Below are 14,372 nucleotides of genomic sequence, written 5' to 3' on the forward strand. Positions count from 1 at the left end.
TTTCAGAAGATCTAAGGTGCCCATCAATGGGACACAGCTGCTGCATCAGGACACCCACATATGGGCCTCCCACAAAGGCCACGCTCTCACCCCTCTTGAAACCAAAGAGAAACCCTCCAATTTCAATCCTCAGTTTGAAAAGGACCATTCCCCCCAGGGGTAGTGCATAATGGAAGTGAGGGGAGACTGAGCATCCCCAAACCTTGAGCCACTTTGGGAGGGCAGTGGTGGATTTGGGGCCTCTGGAAAATTTTTCCTCTATCATGGCCCCATGGCAGGGACCCAGAGCTTTTCTGATCTTGGGGCCACAGCGGGGAGGAGATGGGGGGAAGGAGCAAGTGGGGGAGAAAACAAGTGAGGCCTCAGGGAAAGAGGAGCAAGTGAGGCCTCAGGCAAAGAGGCGGAATGGGGGTGAAACAGGGGTGGGGCTGTGGGGAAGGGGCAGAATGGGGTGGGGACATGGGCAGGGCAAAGGGCTTCGCCACTATCCCCACCAAGGCTGACTGGGTCGAGCTCTCAGCCTTGGTGGGGAAAGGGCTTCGCCTGACACATGGCGCTGACTGAGCTCTCAGCTCACCCCTGCCCCAGCCAGGGGGGAGTCTGAGAGCAGTGAGCAGGGGCAGGGCCTTGGCCAGAAGAGGTGGGGGCAGGAGGCTAGCCTCCCCAAGGGGAAGCTTCACCCGCTGCCCATGACTCCCACTGACACCAGACTTGTGCTTCAGGACTGGAGCAGAGGTCTAGAGGGAGAGATCTGCCCCAACGGTTGGAAGTGTGACAGTTCAATAATACCTCTGTAATCAGGGTCACTTTACCTTTGTGTGCACAATCCCAAATGGGACTCTCTCAGCTTCTGCCAGCCTATAGAATAATCTCAGAACTATGTAACCATTTTTTAAAAGAAAAAATATATCTTAAAAAATAAAAGGCAATGAAATTTGCAGCACCCTCTCCCAGCTTTGCTCCCAGCTGCAAATGTAAATCATGGCTGCTGATATGCAAGATATGTTCTCTCATGTGTACACCACAAAGAAGTTCTTATAAAAGCCTTTGTTGTAGGACAAAAATAGCTAATTTTATCACATTGTTCTGGAAAAAAATATGGAAATGTAATCTAAATTCATTGTATCTTAATGCATAAAGCCTTTGAGGAGAATAAAGGTAAAATGTTTAATGTCCTCTATACTCTGTGCCTACAGTTACACTAGCAACAACATTCCAGGATGATTTTCTGGACTAGGATGAACTGTGATAGCCAAGCATAGTGCAGCATCATACCCTAAACTAGGGCTCATTTGTGAGCCAACCTGTACTATCCAACATGGGCTCACAGTGAGGGAGCTGGGGGACACATCTCCAGTGCTGCTATTCTCCTCCTGGATATGTGGATGGGGCATGGATAGAGGCTTGATTCCACCAACCCCAATTCCATCACTCCAGCCAGCACAGCTGAGGGGCATAGAGGGTACATAAACAGCGAAAAAGAGCTGACATAGACTGCTTCTTTCCTGGAGCAGGGACTGTATTATGACTGAGTGAGGATTCAGTCCCTAGGCTGCTCTTTATTCTGGTGCCAGTCTAGTCCCAATGACTTGCAAAGAGTTTCAGGTTCCTGTAAATCTGGCTTCCCACAATGTCACCAAGGCCTTTATCCCGAGTGATGACAGTTAATTTAGAACATAGCAATATGCATGAGTTTTATTCCATCCAATGGCCTTTACCCTGAATTTGTCAGCACTGTATTTCATTTGCCAGTTGCCTAGTTTTGTTAGATCCTCTGGAGTTCTTCTCAGTCTTTTCTGCTCTTCATAAACCTATATAATTTTGTGTCATCTGCAAACTTTGCCACCTCACTGTTGATCACTGGAATAGAAGGAATCAATTGACCCAAACAGATTATTTGATCATAATAAAGAAACAAAACAAAATTATCCTTAGATGAGACTTTGGACGGTAGGTTTCAGTTCACAACAAACTTTTAGGGCTACATTATAAACCCCGTAGCATGATAGGTGTTTCTAATGAAAATGCTGAACCAGATCAGTTAAATTTGAATGGTGACTTCCTTCCTTCCTGGGAAGCTGTTCTTTTATTTTACTAGTTTGTCAAATCGCTGTTGACATATATCATGGTGCAAAGACAGTCTCTGCCCTGAAAAGCTAACTGTACAGCCCACAGTGGTTTTGTTTCCTATATTTCTGAAAAGTTGCATGTCATCTAAACAATGTAACATGCCACCAGATGCTACACTGACGTGGACCTCTATAAATACCCATCTTGAAAACAAATAATAATTTAGATTGGAACATAATGAGAAAAGACAGCAAATCAGATTGCAAAGGAGGTGTACAGCAGTAGGAGGTATATACCAGTAAAACATGGTGTGAAAATGGCCAATGATCACCTTTTATATGGGTAATCTGTTACCTGAATGATTTACTCACAATTTAAGAGTACAAAGGGCATTACACCATCTGACAGCTAATGGGCAAAGTGAAAGTTTGTGGTCTCAGCTCATTTCCTAGCAGACAAGTGTCCATAACGTAAAATCCCAATATTACAGTGGAGAGACAAGGTCGTCTTCAGGTCTAACTCTGTGTCAGTGTAATACCAACAGTCCCTGATCGTCAACCGGCAGGATCGAACTGGGGACCTCTGGGAGCTTAATGCATAAACCTCTACCACATGAGCTAAAAGCCAACTGACTGTAGAGCAGATTCATGTTCTTTCTGTCTTTAAGTGGTCTTGATGCTACTAGATGGGACAGAACACCACACCCAGGAGGTGTCTGCGTTACATACTTCCCCCTATCTGAGAAAGCGTGTCCCGAACTTCAGAGTCTTCCCACCTGAAAACCCGGATGAGCCCCCACTTGTAATGTCTACAGCGGTCGCCGGTGAGCAGAATCAAACTGGGGACCTCTGGAGCTTAGTGCATGAGCCTCTAACACATGAGCTAAAACCCAACTCGCTGTTAACTAAGGCTGTAGAGCAGACTCATTTAACTCGCTCTCTCTCTAAATGGTCTCGCTGCCACTAGATGGGACAGAATGCCACACCCAGGAGGTGTGTGGGTTACATCAGCTCAAAAGCTGGTCTCTCTCATCAAAAGAAGTTGGTTTGATACAAAATGTTGCCTCATATACCTTGTCTCTCTAATACCCTGGAATCAACATGGCTACAGCAACACTGCAAACAATATTACAGTTGTCATCCTCATTGGCAGTCTCAGCAGAGTAGCCAAGGATTGAGTGGGTCTTTACCCCTCCTGACACAGAAGCCCTTGGGTGAGGACACAGCAAAGCTTGTCTTTCTGAACCTGTTTTTGTATAAAAAAACTTTGTATTCCAGGAACGTCAATGTAGCCCTATTCACAAGAGCACCAAATTAACTTCCCAGGGAAAAAAGGACATCACTTTAGCATAAGCAAGTCCTACATTACTTAGTATTCCTTACACTAAGAAAGACAGAACATAGAGGCTTATAGCAATTCTATCCTCCTTGAAAGAAATGTAGCAGCAACATGACTTTAGCTGTCTTTATCTGCACAGTAATTCCAGATCCCAAATCCTCCAGTCTTTCCACCCTTTTTCCTTAATACACTTACCATGTTTCTGCTTCATATCCCCATATAGACCAGATTGAATTTAACAAACGTACGCAAAGAATGATAGCTGATTCTAATGTAATGTTCAGGAAGTTAAATCCAATCACAGTTCCTACGGTAATGGAGGTGGTAAAGGTATGCAGATCTTTGTAGAGGCAAAGAGATTAAATGGGACTAGACAGTTCCTTCAGCTATAGCCACTAGAAAGCTGCAATACCTTTTTTTAGATATGTTGCCACCAGAGTCCAAAGGGAATTTTAATAAACCAAGAAAGCACTATAGTCAAGCAGATGCAATAATTCTACAAACCCTCAAGCTGTTAGACTCAAGTCAGGAATGATGTTAGCCAAGACTCTTTATTTTGCATGACCTTCCCCCTCCACAGATACCGTATTGACCATGTACATCCCAGAAACCTGTCAATTTCAGCCAACGATAAAAACAAATTAGAATCAACCGACATTTGAATAGAAATCTTTGAAAGCAAGACAAAATCCAGTCAGTGGCTCTGTGGAGTATACATGTCAAAAATCTGAAAAACATGTGATTGAACATCTATAGATGAAAGCTGTGGACTAGTAGTTCCCCAGAGAGGCTACTATGGCCAGCATCTGATGGTAACGAACAGGGGACTGCAGCTGGAGCCTTTGCTAGCTCTGTTTGTAACAACCCTTCTATGTAGGATGGCAGGATTAGGGATAAGGCTAAGAAAATGGAATTTGTGCATGCCTGGTCTGATTGCTTGGCCTGACCAGAACATTGATATCATTGTGACAGCTGCTTTCTCAACACCCTCCCCCTGTAGCAAATGGTGGGCCAGTCTGTCAACTGCATATGTACATTTAGCAGAGACATATTGGCAATTAAGAAAAGAATGATTCACATTTGTATTATATATGGATAAGTAGTTTAGGAAGTATTTAGACATAGAATTTAAAGGTTTAGGATTGCTGATTCATAAAGGTTTAGGATCATTGTGATTTAGCAGGATTTTGTTTCTTTTACTAAGGTAATTGAAATGATCACTATATTTTAATATTGGGGTGCAAGTTGTGTATGTATGTATAACTATATTGACCTTTGACTTGAGTATCAGCTTCTAAATGGTCAGCAATTTTCTGGACCTAACCGTATATTTAGGTGCTATAATAGAATCAGAGGGTTAGAAGGCAAGGATCATGTAATCTAACCCCCTGCCAATATATTGTTTTCAGCACCCACTTTTGAAAACAATGGCTGTATATTTTGTGTGTCTCACACACAGGTCTGAGGAGGAGGATAGGCAATAATCAGTCCTGGACCAATGACAGGTTGCAGGTTTAATATCTACTCCTGGGGGAATTCTGTGCCACTGCGCATGCACAGAGTTTATGTCCACTGCAGATTTCGATGCTTCCCCACAAAAAAATGACTTTCTGATGAGGAAGAAAAGGGAAGCCACAAGAGTGGTCATGCGACCCCCCCCCAGCAGTATGCTTTGGGTGCCCAGGGCAGCCGGTAGAGAGGTAAATCACTGTGGGGCAGGAAGTGGGACTGGAGAAGACCCAGCTGGTGGCTCCAACCCTGTGCTGGACTCAGCTGCTAGTCCCAGGTGGGCTGGGGAGGACGGGACTTTCTCTTCTCCTGCACAGCATCCGGGGCTGGGTCAGACCCACCTCTAGATTTCTCTCCCAGCTGCAGGAATCTCTGAAAACTCTCTTCCCACACCCCTGCTTCCTGCACCCATTGCTCCTCAGCTGCAGGGGGAGGGATTCCTGTATGGGGAGCTGCTCCTCCATCCACTCAACCCCCATGCATCCAGACCCCTCATACTCAAACCCTCCCGCCAACCCTCAACACCCCTGATGAGCCCCACTCCCTCTGCACCTGGACCATCCCTCTGAGCACGTGTGCCTGGAGCCCCACCCCACAAAGCCACAACCATCTACCCCTGGATCCCCACCTCACCAGCATCTGAACCTCCCACTGAACCCCCTCTCCACTGCCAAGCTCTATCCCCACACTGCTGAGTCCCAACCACTTCACTTGGACCCCCCTGCAGAGTCCAATTGCACCCCAAACCTTCCAACAAGCCCCTGTGCACCCAGATCCCCCTCTGAGTTGCCAGCACCCAGATTGCCTCACACAGACCCCTCTCCACCCACACCTGTAACCCTCCACACTAAGCCCTTCCACACTTGGATCCTGCCTTGCTGAGCAGGGGTGTTTCTGGGGCAGGCCCGGTCCTTGCACTATGTCAGGGTTGGGTGCAGCCTCACCGCTGACTCTGAGTCCTGGGTGGGAGGGAAGCTGTACAGTGATCTCCTACCTCTGTGCAGCCAGTGGCCTGTGCTCCCCAATGACATGCTGGAGCCTCCACATTTATTTGACAAATACCTTTTGCAGAGTTTTGAGGAATTTTAAAATATTGTGTGCAGAATTTTAATTTTTTTGGTGCAGAAATCTTAATTTTTTGGCGCAGAATGCCCTCAGGAGTAAATATCTTGTGACTCAGCAGGGCTAGAAAGAAAAGCTTTAGATCATTGGGAAGGGTTTCTTGTTGGCTAAACTACATTTACCATAGAAAGTCTTGGGTATTGTGCCTTAATATCATAGGAACTGTTTTAGGCAATAACATTTTTTTCTAAAACCTTTTTCTCTCCCTCTGAAATCTGTGCACTGGGAGCGTGGCTTTGAAGGTGGAGTGTGTCACACTCCAATTGTAGCATGGGAAATGTGGGTCATAGATTCAAATACAGTGGAGAGAGATAAGGCAAAAAATGATCAGGATCTCATTGTCGTTAGTATCAGCATAAGGGACTTTTAATTTGAAAGCCCATAAAAAGTATATCTTAATTCAGAGAGTTCCAATACTAAAAACGTATAACCTAATTACCCCCTTTTGGACAAGGAGACAGTCATTAAAAACCCTTGATCTGAGATCTAAGCATTTCTAATCCTTATCTATGCAGAATTCCTCACCCGGGGACCATTCCTGCCCTGCAACAAATTCTAGGGCTCATTGGGCCCTTAAAATGGAGCAAGTTCCGAGTGTTGGAGACTAGCTTTGTCATTCCCAAGTTCCACTCTCCATTGGTTCTAGCCAGTCAGCTCCCTCTACCTTTCCTTGCAGTCCCCCACTTTTTTTTTTTAGTACATATATATTTTCCCCACCTCATTAAATCATTCTCCCATGTTACTCCTTCTAGCCAGGAAGAAGCCATCACCAATAAAGCACCCCAAACAAACCAACCCAAATAATAATTGGCAGTTTTCCATTCTTGAGTGGGGCACTGCAGTGCTGCTTTCCTTACATTCCTAACAGCATGTGGTGCCACATAAAATTATAAATAGCTGCTCTTACAAGCCCCCCTTGCCTGACCCAAAATGGAGTTCAGCACTTAGCTGTAAACATTATGGAGCCACTCTGACTCCAGAGAAAGACACAGTACACGTTGCATGCAGGTAAGAATCTCCAAATGTGTACTTTCCAAAATAAGAGGAGTTGGAAGATAGAGGTTTTCCTTTGTATCTCACCCTTAGAATGTTATTAGGACCTCAGTAAAGAGGTTTAATGCAAGTTACATACATTGTTACAGCAACCCTTGCACCAGTTGTCTCCTTGGGTTTACACATGGTCTGTTGTGACCTGCTTGGTCACAGAGGGTTTAAAAAAAAAAGCTCAAGTAAAATTTCTCTAGAAACTTTATAGAATCATTTTTCTGTAAATGAGGTAGAATATGCTAAATGCCTGGTTGTGCTGTAAGTTGGCACTCATGTGATAGTCTGTGCAACTCACACAACATGGCTTTGTCCTCTTTCAGTGCCCAGTAATGTACAGAGGTCTTGAGTCTTCTGCTGTCCTTGAACTGATGGACATAGTCCTTTAACTCAAGTGGTAGAGACTCATGCTTTTAGATACAGAGGTCCCAGTTGGTTCAGTCCCCACCGATGACCTATCCAGGAGTGTTACTGCATCTGCATAATTTATGTAATTTAAATAATGCAGCCACCCTAAATTCATTCCTAGATAACCTTGTCACCACAACTTGTTGTCACGTATTCTGTATCTCTTTCTGCTACCATTATTTGTTGTACTGGTTCTAACTTTCATTGGATGCCTTCACCTTGATCATTTCAGTTCAAGTTTGCATTTTCAGAATGTTTTCGAGAATTAGTCACAAAGCAGTTTCATTTCAGTAGCTACTTTTCAAAGTTTAGTATCCTGCATATTTATTCCACCCCCTCAATACTGGATGCACAATCTGTCTGACTCTTCCCTATTTTGATTTTAAGCTGCTTTTTTTTTTAACAGAGCACTGTCTTAGAAATAACCCATTGTATGTAATAGAAAAAGCAGTGCCAGCTCTAGGCAGCAACACTGAGAATATCAGGGTCTGGTTAAATTGTTCACTGTGAATTTTCCTGAACTGGGAGAGAGTGTTTACACACTTCACTAATAGATATATGTTACTATGAGGTTTTCTAGATAGTGGTGCAGGACATCCCCCAAAAGGCATTAGGGATTAATGCAAGAAATTCATGTTTTTACTTTAAGGCTAACTCTCTGAATAATGAACAATAACCAGTTCTGAATACGGTTTTGTAAAATCAATAAGGGTCTGATCCCACAAGGGCCAGATGGCCCTCATGCAGTAGCTTGCCATGAACTGCCATGCTAAGGTGACAGTCAGTTCACTAGGTTTCAGCCAGATCCATACTGAAACCCAGCATCAGTTTGCGTTCTTGGTTTCATCATCATGTGAGGCTGATGTAATGTGTATCTTTGCAATTTACCAATCTCTGTTGTTAACCAGGCATTGTGATTACTGATTAGATATGTACATGTGCAAAATTGCACCCATAAGGTTGCACAGCTGAGTACATATTACTCATCATGACAGATCCTTTTTATGGGTTTCTAAATTTTAGTAGAGGCAGAAGAAGCATTCTGCTTTCATAGATTATAAAGCTGGAAGGGATCAGTGTGATCATCTTGTATGACCTTCTGTATAACACAGGTCAGAGGACTCCCCTGAATGAATTCCTGTTTGAATTTGAGAGTAATCTTTTAGAAAAACATCCAATCTTGATTTCAAAATTTCCAGTTATGGAAAATCTACCACAACCCTTGGTAAAGGTGTTCCAGTGGTTAATTCCTTCACTGTGTTTTTTTTTAAAAAGCTTGTTTCTAGTCTGAATTTGGCCAGCTTTAACTTCCAGCCATTGGATCTTCTGATACTTTTTATCTGCTAGACTGAAGAGCCCTCTATTCAATTTCTGTTTCCCACATGTAGGTACTTATAAACTGTGATCAAATCATCCCTTAAACTTCTTGTTGTTAAGATGAACAGATTGAATCTTTCACTACAAGGCTTGTTTTCCAAACCTTTAATCATTCTCGTGGCTATTCTCTGAACCCTCCAATTTATCAACTTGCTTCTTGAATTGTGGACACCAGAACTGAACACACTATTCCAGTAGCAGTTGCACCAGTGCCAAATACATAGGTAATATCACCTCCTTACTCATGCTTAAGATTCCCCTGTTTATCTATTCAAGGATTGCATTAGCCCTTTTTAAGCAGCCCACCAAGGTTTGAATGGCATAACATTTCGAGGGAAATGTAATGTGATTTGTTTACATCTGTCAAGCGTTTTCCCCCCTTAAATGTATTTTCCATTGAATTAGGGTAGAGACTTAGATTCCTCAAGGAGCTTTCATATTCTTTCTTTTAAGGCTTTTTATGGTTCCCCCCACCTTGTTTATTATACAATTTCCAAGTTCTACAAAGCGTCTGAATATGATAACTCAGAGCCAAAATGTCTTTGGCATTAAACATTTGTATTTTTCACATTGCGCATTTATAGTTTGCAACTATGGTCTGTGGTACCTGGCTTTTGATATTCAACAATTTATTGTCAAGAACATATTACACAACAATAAAGTTCTGCTTATTATTAACCTTGCTCAAAGTGCAGCCTGCTCTTCCTTTTCTCCTCTTGCTCTCTCTTTCTCTTTTTATTTTAAAAAGGTTAAATAAAGGAACGTGACATTTTAGAACTGTAAGATCTTGATGTAACTGCAAGGTAAGACTTTGGATACAGAGGGACATCTTTTCACATTTAATTAATTCTTTTCTTTGACATTTTTTCCATCATGAAGCAAATTTGTTTGTGGTGCTTAACCTTTAAGTATTATATCAGTTTTCTTAGGAGTCATGCAGTGGTCAGAAGCATCTGGATAAAACAACATGTAACCTCTCTCCTAACTTGCATCCGATGAAGTGGGGATTCGCCCACGAAAGCTTATGTTCCAATACGTCTGTTAGTCTATAAGGTGCCACAGGACTCACTGCCGCTTATCCTAACTTGGTAATCAGAATAGGAAATATTTTTCTCTCTCTTCTCTATTATTTTGCCCAAGCAAGGGGATGTACAGTAGGTGCAAAGAGAACAAAAATTGGGAGCTCAGAATTTATGTCCCAGTCTGTGTTCTCTCTTTCTCTGTTTCTAGTCTTAAAGGGGGGAGAGGGGGAAAAAAAAGCCTTGTTGAAATAGTTACAGTTGTATAGTTTTCCATAATCTTTATGTTTCTGTCATCTGCTCCTATCATACAAAGGTAAATTAATATATTTTTCCACCCTAAAATCATTTAGTAAAAACATAGTACAGTAAAAGCTGTCAGAGTCATCTTGATAAAGCTACATGTTGATTGTGTCTGGCTCCATGGGAGGAAATGTGGCAAATTACCAGGAGTAGAAGGGGAGGTGGTAGTTCGTAGGACCAGCCTTAGGGGTGGGCCACCCGGGCGACCACCCAGGGGCACCAGTGGTCAAAGGGGCGCAGAAGTGTAGTGTCAGGAACTGCTCCAAGCCGGCAGAGGAGTGTTGTGTGTGTGTGTGTGTGGGGGGGGGAGGGGCACCCAGATTTCTCCCTGCTTTCTCCTGGCAGAGGAACTGGAGGTGCGGAGAGTGGAGTGGTGGCACACAGATACTGCTCACCCCCTCAATGTTCCTCCTTGCCCCCCTAGGGGTCGGTGTGTGTGTGTGTGTGTATGTGTGGGCAGGGAGAGTGAGGAGCCACACCCACAGGACCAAGGGCACCAAAATACCAGTTCACCCATGGTGCCATTTTCCCTAAGTCTGGCCCTGGTAGTTTGGATAATCACTGAGCAGCTATTGATGCCACTTCACAGTGCATGTGGTTCGGTATTCACTCTGTGTAAGTGTGTGCATTTGGGGGGTAGATGGCAATAGGGAGGGAACAGGATTTTTTGCTTTATGTTATTAAATGGGATCTAACACTGTTGACCACTGAAACAATGACATCAAAGCAAGGAATGGTGAATTGTTGGTTATATTGCAGCGTTGTCTGGAGGGCCCAAGCAAGCTCAGGCTTCCACTGTAAGAGAGAGTTCCCACCCTAATGAGGTTACACTCTAAAGAAGCAAGACAAAGAGTTGGAGAGATGAAGTATTATTCCCATTTTATGGAGAGATATCTAAGGCACAGAGAGACTTCTTTTGCCCAATACATAGTCAGAGGTGGAAACTGAACTCTGATCGCCTCAGTCCCAGTCTAGTGTCTTAACCAAAAGATCATTGTTCCTCAATATTGTCTTTTTAGCCCAGTGTGTTCTGAAAATCTGTAAGGCCCCTGCCCTGCAAAGATTTATGCATATGAATAACTTTACTCCTGGGAATAGTTTTACTCAGTCTCATTGGGACTATTGCATGTATTAAGAGTTTGCAGGATTCAACCCCAAGCTTCATTGTTACTTCAACAGTATCTTCTAAAGGGATGGCATGAGTACTCAAGGCAGCTTTTTAATGTTCTTCACCTTCATTGTGAGTTATTTGTACTTTGTGGCAAATAATTCTGATTTATTTCAAATTTGAAAATAGTATTTGATGCTTTTTTCTTCAGAGTGCTTTGCAGGCATTATGAAAACCAGGGGATAATACTTGTAGTATCTATGCACCTTAATGTACCCTCCAATAGTTGAGAGAGAGAATTTGGTATACTTGAAGTTTCTAAGCAAGTGAGATACTCCAGAAAAATTATGTCTGTTAACTTACTGGAACTATGCATTTTCCTGCAATATAAGTTCATAGAAACAAATCCAGGAAGGACCTCTTTGGTCATCTCATCTGACATAACAGAGGTGTCATAATTCAAGGTAACTGCACCTGTATTGCCCCTTCTTGGTTCACTCCAGGAGTTCCCAGTTAGGTTGCAGATCTCCACCTATCACCATGTCCCTTGTTCCATTCCTATCTGACTGGGGATTTTATACTATATCCTCACAAAACCAGTGTGCCTAAAGATCAGTGTTTGTGCTTTGCTTTCTGAAGGCTATGAACAGTTTATTGCCAGCAGTTACGACATAGCTCTTTAGAAGCAAGCATATTCATTGTTAAGGTAAAAGCAAAACTCAGGAAACATAATGAAAACAGATTTAAATACACACTAAACATAACAGAAGTCATCCATCAGTTTTATGGGACCCTAGTAGGCCAAAGTCTTTCCAACCCTTCTGCAAGGGTTAGGGTCCTCCTAAGACACAAGGTTCCATCCGTTTGTTGTATGAGAAAGAAGACCCCCAGTCAGTTTAAACACATCCTTTTTATGCCAAAAGCCCTTTCTTTGTCTGTTTTGTCTCTGGAAAACCCAGTTTGAACTAGTATATGTGAGCCTTCCCATGGGGGGTACCACTCTGGAGGTGTTTTCAACATAAGTGTTTCACCTTAATAACCCTTGTCCCTCCCCGCCTCACACACAGAGACTGGTTTGAGTTCCTAGAGGAATTGCGGTAACCCTTCCCTCTGGAGTTGCATACCATCCCTAGCCCACAATGATCCATAAACTTAACACAATACAGTCCCCAAAAGATACCACATGGGATTGCAATATCTGTCACATCAGATTTCATTAGAATTTCACTCCCTAATCCCTGCCATGGAGGGAATTACTATTCCCTACTATGAAAGTACATTTTAAAATTTAGATACTAGGGAATTTATGGAGGTACCAGCTATTTGGCCTGAAATACACATACTGTGGACCTGAATTGATCACTGGTATAAATTGGTGTCAACTACATTGATTTCATTGCACCTGGTTATACTAATGGGAAGTGTGACTACAAACTGGGTACAGTTGGAGAGGATGCAAATTGGACTTTATCCTGCAAGCTATCGGACACTTCTTGAGAGGCGATAAGCATGCTCAACTCATATGAACCAGTGGGAGGTGAGGGCACTCAGCTTGTCTCAAGAGGCCCTCTTTTCCCTGGAGGATCAGGCCCATACAAAAGTTACAGGGAAAGATGCATTACTTTTCTGTAACACTTGGGGAAATTGTTCACCATGATAGTTATTGTGGAGGGTGCTCTTCTGCACTGTGGAAAAGGCACTTATTTATTATTTATACAGAACTGTAGTTGTCCCTAGCATGTTACAGAGCAAATGAAAAGACAGGCCTCTGCTCTGAAGAGTTTATAATCTAATTCAGACTTCACAGCAATAACTCAAAAATGGGGTATGTGCGGGGGTCAGAGGTAGGTAGGTTTGTAGTTAGGCAGTGGGTGGTAGGTATGGGACTCAGATGACTTCTCAGATCTTCCTGGGAAAGGGAAGCAAGGAAGGAAATTTGCAAGCAAATTAAAAATATTAACATTGCTTTTTCTTTTGTGAAACTACTGAGGTATTTTGCCTGGCTTAAAGGGACATCATCAACTTGAAGTCTACTCAACAAAATCTACACCTACTGCTGACTCTCTCTGACAGTTGTGGGTCTTCAATTCAACTTTTCTACATTTTAAAATGATCTATTCTCCTCTGTTTCTGCATGGAAGACGCACACAAACAATGGGGCACTGACTTACCAGACACAGGGGAAACAATGAAACTAACTACACACACGCTGTGCTGTCAAATGCACAAAATATACTAGAAGAACTGGAGAGAAATATATTTTTTTCTCTGATCTCTTTCAATCATATTATTCATAGGTATTACTTCTGACGTTAGAGAGCAAAAAAATTCAGATTTTTTTTTAAAGTTGATTGTGTCCCTTAAATATTCAGTAACAACAATAGTATTGAAAATTCTATCATAAAACCAGGCCCTTCTGATTATAGTCTTGCTTTGACCTGCAGTTAAATTCTGGCATGACTGTTAGCAGCCATGGTTCTTGTGAATTGCTAGAGTGAGAGATGCGGACAAAAGGCATCACAAGGTTTTGGATGGTGGACAGCATTTGTTTTAGCTCCAAAAAGTCTTGTGACAATGAGCCCCGTAAAATCAGGTTAAACTGAAGTTGCAGAGGGAAAAGGCAGGATGGTAATCAGAATGACAAAAATTTAATATCCAGTATCTTTCTCACCAACCCTTAAAGAAAGTGCGTATAAATCTTTGGATAGCTGGGGCTCCCATCTTTCTCGTGATACATAGCATTAGTTGGAATTGCCAGTAATTCATGTAAAACCATTCTTTAAATTGGTCACTAATCCCACAGATCAGACTAAAAAAATAGTAGGCCGTTTACCAGACATGTTAGGGTGCTTTCAACATCCTGAATAGTCTGTCCCTGGTGGTACAACTGTAAACCACTGGTGAGTGTGTGTTACCGGGCCCCCTCTGCACCTGACCACAGAGGATACAAGTCTGTTACAGCAACCACCTACACAGCGTTGGCTTTTTAGCGTAGGCTATGGCCCCAGTTCAATCCCTGGTGCATCAGTCAAGATGGTGTCTCCCACATAAGGGGGAAAGAGCCAAGGCTGTTT

At 42.8% G+C, this 14,372-nt stretch overlaps 1 long non-coding RNA gene across 3 annotated transcripts in view; it reads left to right on the forward strand.

Annotated features, from left to right (window-relative positions):
• The first annotated feature begins 6,967 nt into the window (after positions 1–6,967).
• LOC122460352 overlaps positions 6,968–14,372 on the forward strand; it is a 102,734-nt gene continuing 95,329 nt past the window's right edge. For 2 of the 3 annotated variants that reach the window (XR_006281606.1, XR_006281607.1), the window contains exon 1: positions 6,970–7,047. This is a non-coding gene — a long non-coding RNA (uncharacterized LOC122460352). Of the gene's footprint in view, positions 7,048–14,372 lie in introns of all 3 variants that reach the window. The other variant, XR_006281608.1, reaches the window with a different exon arrangement.

This window comes from Dermochelys coriacea, chromosome 5 (assembly GCF_009764565.3).
Source record: "Dermochelys coriacea isolate rDerCor1 chromosome 5, rDerCor1.pri.v4, whole genome shotgun sequence".
Taxonomy (NCBI): domain Eukaryota; kingdom Metazoa; phylum Chordata; order Testudines; family Dermochelyidae; genus Dermochelys; species Dermochelys coriacea.